Source organism: Phytophthora cinnamomi (genome assembly GCF_018691715.1).
Source record: "Phytophthora cinnamomi strain GKB4 chromosome Unknown Contig13, whole genome shotgun sequence".
NCBI classification, from domain to species: Eukaryota; Oomycota; class Peronosporomycetes; order Peronosporales; family Peronosporaceae; genus Phytophthora; species Phytophthora cinnamomi.
The window spans coordinates 593,955-599,954 of record NW_027150946.1 but is presented as its reverse complement, the minus strand read 5'-3'; positions in this window follow the sequence as shown (position 1 = coordinate 599,954).

Here is a 6,000-nt window from a genome sequence, read left to right as displayed (position 1 = left end):
CGGGCACGAAGTACTGTGTCACGCGGCAGTGGCCACTGCCGCGAGAGCAAGTGAAAGCGATCGACGACTTCTTTGAAAGTCGTCGTAAAGCAGGACAAGTGCGGGAATCAAAGTCCCCGCACAGTGCCCCGACGTTCTGTGTCAAAAAGCCACAGGGCGGATGGCGCATCGTTCATGCGTATAACAAGCGGAACGATGCGACGGTACCGGCGCAGACGCCGATACCGCGAAAAGATGTTATCATCGATTCGATGGCCGGGAGCACCGTTTACAGTGCTCTCGACTTGCGAGATGGATTTTATCAAATCCTAATGCGTGAGAGCGATATCCCTCTCACGGCAGTGAGCACGCCAAGCGGCATGCTCTGGGAATGGCTAGTAATGCCACCGGGGCTTAAGAATGCCCCTGCGACTTTCAACAGGTGCGTGACGCACTTGTTGCGCTCGGTGCGCGACTTCGTGCCGAGCTACTTCGATGATGTATTCATCCACAGCCGGGCTGTGGACGGGAAGACCGACGTAGAGATGCACAGGGTGCATCTCCGGAAGCTACTTGAGCTTATGCGAAAGCATAAGCTCTACGCGAACCTGAAGAAGTGTATCTTCGGGGCGAGCGAGATACCCGTCCTCGGGTGTCTCGTCGGAAAGAATGGCGTTCGCCCTGACCCGGAAAAGGTCAGAGTGATCAATGAATGGCCAACGCCTTCAAGTGTCAAGGAACTGAGGCAGTTCCTTGGCTTGGCCACGTACTTGTGCAAGTACGTGGAGGATTACGCGGGCAAGATCCGCCCGCTGTCACAGCTTCTTAAGAAAGAAGCTGTGTGGAATTGGACAACCGATTGCCAAAAGGCATTCGATGCAGTCAAGCGGGGCTTGACTGAGGCGCCGATCTTGGCAGTGGCTGACCAAGATCGCCCATTTCACGTCGTATGTGACGCATCCGACTTCGCGATTGGATGCACATTGATGCAGCACGATCACGAGGGCCGTGATCGTGTTGGCTACTACCAATCGCGTCAGCTGAAGCCAGCTGAGCGCAACTATCCGGTGCATGACAAGGAACTCCTTGCCATGAAGTACGCACTCGCAAAGTTCCGAGTGTATTTGCTTGGAAGTAGACCGTTTGTGGTCTACTCCGACCATGCATCACTGCGCACTGCAGTGAAGTTACCACACATATCACAAAGAATGGCGAGATGGCTCTCATTCTTTGCGGAGTATAACCTCCGGGTCGAATACAAACCCGGAAGATTGAACGTGGTGGCCGACGCGTTATCACGTCGGCCGGACTATGCAGAAGCTGTTGACGTCAATGCCATTGACGCCATGCGAACGAGCACACCCACGTCGTCTCTGTTGGACGACGTGAAGGCCGCGTACGCGCACGACGCGGATAAGAAGCTCTTGGTGGCCTATTGCACAACACCTTCTGACAAGTCCCGTCAGAAGCTGCCCAAGCACCTTCGAGCGCGTGCACACCGATATCAGGTGCACGACGGACTGCTTCTTTATAATGCAGTCGACGACAACGCGGACCGCGTTGTCGTGCTGAATGACCATGACCTGCGACTCAGGATCATGTACGAGTATCATGATGCCCCGACTGCGGGACATCTCGGACGTGAGAAGACTTACGTCCTTCTCACGCGTGACTTCTACTGACACCACCAGTACAAGTGGGTGCGCAAGTACGTCCGTGCTTGCGAGGTATGCCAACGCGTAAAGCCTGCGCCGTTTGCGCAGGCTCCATTGCAATCACTACCGACTTCGTCGGAGTGTTGGAAGTCCATTTCATCTTTGGTCTTCACCGGACAGCGGAGGGAATACCGGTGTTGTGGTCTTTGTAGACCGCTTCAGCAAGATGGTACATCTTGCTGCGGTGCCAGCAGAGGTGACCGCGAAGCAGACGGCCCGTCTGCTCGTCGACATGGTGTTCAAACACCATGGCATGCCGTCCGACATCGTGTCGGACAGAGACCCGCGCTTCACAGCGAACCTGTGGCAAGAAGTGTTTACACTTTACACTTCTTGGGAGCCAGCTTTCAATGTCGACTGCGGACCGGACCATCCGCAGACGGACGGCCAAACCGAGCGCGTGAATCGCGTGCTCGTCGACATCTTGAAGAGCTACGCTCACTCGTTCCAATATTGGAGCGAGTGCTTATCGATGGCAGCGTTTGCCATCAATAACTCAGTGCATGCCTCGACCGGGCATACACCGTTCTACGTGAATGCCATGCGACATCCACGTCTACCGAGCTTACTCGGAGTGATGGCTCCCACATTAAGTGGGGGGGGGGGGATCTACGACTGCAATACAGCAGCCGCAGAAAACCGCTGACACTTGCACAGTGTCAGCTGCAACAATGAACCAACCACATGAGTCTGCGCAGGGTGCAGACTCCCCCAACAACAAAGACCACGGGTCTGCGCAGGGCGCAGACACCGCAAAGAGCCACACAGAGGCCGGGCCTCTAGCGGGAGCGAGCTGAATGACTTCAGCTCGGATGCAATCGACTTCATCACCAAAAGGCAAGCCGTAATTCGGTTTGTCCAGGATGCAATAGCAGCTTCTGTTGATCAACAGAAACTGAACGCAGACAATGTGGGCAGAGGCAACACAAATGAATTCAAAGCTGGTTCATTAGTTTTGTTAGCTACTCAAAACCTGCCTAAACATGCACTTTCGGATTTCGGAGCAAGCAAGCTTGCTCCGCGCTTCATCGGGCCGTTCACTGTGTTGGCACGGCACGGCAACGCTTACACGCTAGACATACCGTCTAGCATGCGCCTCCATCCGACCTTTTACGTCGGACGGCTGAAGCCATACCGGCAGCACGAGCCATCTAGCTCGGCTGACCCGAAGCCTCGGCAGGAGCCGAGGCAGAAGCGGAGGACTTGGCCTCGGCAACGAGCAACCTCTCCTCCAGCGCGCGGACGCGCTGGAGCAACCCCTTCATCTGGGTCCCCAGCTCGACCTGGATATTCGAGGCGGTCTGCGAGACCGCCGCGACTTAAGCCTTCTGGTTCGCCAGCTCCTGTTTCAGGGCGGCGAACTCAGCGCCTACAGACGCTCCACGGCGGTCACCCGGTCGTGGAGAGGCGCATACTGATCAGCCCAGGGCTGATCATACCCGGGCGTGTTCCCACCCCGCCACCGCCGATCCGTGACGCCCGCGGCTCAACCCGCTGGATTGTTGAGCGGATTGTTGACCATAGTATCCCGAAAACGAACCCTCAAGGGGCTCGTTTTCGTATTCGTTGGAGAGGATTTCCTCCCCATTGAGATACATGGGAGCCGCTGAACGTCTTGCTGGAGGACGTTCCGGAAATGGTGAGGGCGTACGAGGAGCAGTACGCACTGGCACAGCAGAAGTAGAGCGAGCGCTGCGATCATCGCCAGCGCCCGAACCCTCACGTGCTAAGAACTTAGCACGGAGCTCTTTGAGACTTTCGGGCACACGGAACGACGTGTACCCGTTCAGGTCGCGGTCGCTCAAGCGGACCGCACCTGGGAAGCACTTCGTGCACTGAAAGACCTCGGGCACAGCGCACGGCACATTTGCCTCCTCAGCAGCAACATGAAGTTGCTCCAGCTTTCCACGCTTCGAGTACGTCTCGAAGCGATCACGCGCTTGCTTAATCCGATCACGGTAAGCACTCGGCCTCTTGTTGAAGTTCTCAACAAAGGCGTTCCAGCTTTGACAAAGTGCCTGCCATTCGGGCACTTTGCTGCGAGAAGAGGTCTTCTTGCTTTGAAACCATCGGAGCTCATGAAAGAGTCCGATGTAGTAATCGCGCCTTTGATGCGTTTCCGCATCAAAGTGCAGCTCGGCAGCCACAGCGTCATCTTTGATGGCGCTGCATACGTACAGCGGCACCTCATTCGGAGGTACCGAGTTCCCAAACCGGTCCGCGATCTCGGACGCGGACGGCATCCATGGATCGCGCGCTGCAGGCGCAGCGCGCGATCAGAGCCTTGAGCTTTGATATCACGCGCTGCAGCAGCAGCGAGCGGAGTACTGAGAGCCCCAGCGGAAGCGAGTGGGGTATCGCTCTCAGTACGCGAACGCTTCGAACTCGAAGCGTCCGATTCGTCCTCTTCACGCGGGCGAATGTTCTTAGCATGAGGGTCGAGCGATTCGCTCGACACTGAGTCCTTGCGCTTTGAGGGCGAGTCCTCCTCGCCCTCCATATCTTCATCGTCGTCTTCGAAGTCGACGACGTCGCCGTACTTCGCCTTCTGGCGTTCAAAGTAGTCGTCGATGGAGAGATGACTCCCTACCGACTTAGAAGACTTCTTCTGAGCCGCGCTCATCGTTGAATGAGCGCGGATTTCTTCTCCAAACGCGGAGAATTGACGAATGGTCAATTCCAAAGATTGATGTGCGGGGACCCCGCGCGTCTAACCTTAAGGGGGGGATGGTGTAACGGGGTTACACGCACAAGTGGCTGCAAGCCACTTGTGAATTTAACAGATAGGTTATCTGTTAAAAGTTTTAGATACTTCCCCACCTTGGTGTAAGACACACCAATGGATACATTGAAGTGGACCACCACAATGAGTGGCCCACGCATACCCAAAGATCCTATTGGTAGAAAGCAGCATCTTTCTACCAATCAGAGACATGCATATTAGCGGGGCTCTGACAGCCAGCCGCTGCCAACCCTTTCATAGATGATAAACAGTTTTAGCAGATTTAGGAGGAAGATCAATTTACAAACAATACAGTTCTCATTTTACCTAATCTAAGTCACTTGGAATCGTTTCTTACTTAACTTATATTTGTATTCAAATATAATTAACCTAAGTAATTATTAAGTACTTACGCTTCCTCATACACGTTGCGCAACGTCTAAGCTAAAGTAGTGAGTCAAGTTAGACCCACTACAACGCAACTACAACAAGTGATGATGAATTCCTACGCACCGTGACGTCCGCTATTGATTCCAAGAAGTCACATAGCTCAACGCGCCGGTTATGGCATGTTCCTGTTCAAACCGATGATCGGATTTGAAAGGATTAAGGCCTAGCTCGTTCTCCCTGAATATTTGGTTTTCATGGCAATGATGGTGTATTGGCAACGCACGAGAGGCACCATGAACGAAGATAAGGACAATGATGAAGCATGTGGACAATTAAATGGAAGTTCAAACATTTGGACGAATTGGATTGGTTAATATTCAATTTCTTGCACACGATTGGCTGGAGGTGAATCGTTGCAAATCTTTCGGAGAGGTACCTGTAACACTGCAACGCGTTGAAGTTGGCGCACCGGTTCTGGACCACATGGGACGAGACAGATCGACTAAACCAAGGAAAATGAATGGCGTTGGAAAGCTTGGGGGGCAGTGTGATGATGGCCTGCAGAGCTTGCACATCGCATCCGCAACAAGCATATCCAACCCGCAACGCTATTAGTGGTGTGCTCGCCGAGCAACCATAGTGAAGCAGATCGCAGCAGATATCATAACGGGAACAGACAACGCATGCAAGGATTCATGTTGGGTTGCTGGAGTAATCTGTATCTAGCAACTAGCTCTCCCTGGACTGCCGCAACGGCAGGAGAGAGCGTTCACAAACTAGCTAAGGTAGTTCACTTTGCTTTTTGCATCTAAGCTGATAAGTACACGTTGGCTTAGTGGGAGTTCCAGCTCCCAAGTATCGTGACCACGTCACACTTGTCCAGCCAAGCTAACACGATCAGGCGGACCAAGCGGTCCGCCTGATCGTGTGTGTGCACTACCCGAACAGTGCGAGCTTCCATTCGATTCCTGTCACACAAACCGATACGAAGACCCGAAGCTTGAGGGCGCAGTGGCGGGCGCCCGTCGAACACTTGAGAGGAAGATTGGAAATTGAAAAGTGATAGATTGAATCGTTAGTTTGGCGTCGGCTCATTGCTTCCGCACAACCAGTAGTTCTTGGCGACCTGGACACGCAAACAAGTATCCAGGTCCCATCCTAAAGTCTATCAATCTCAGATCCTAATTCTATCCT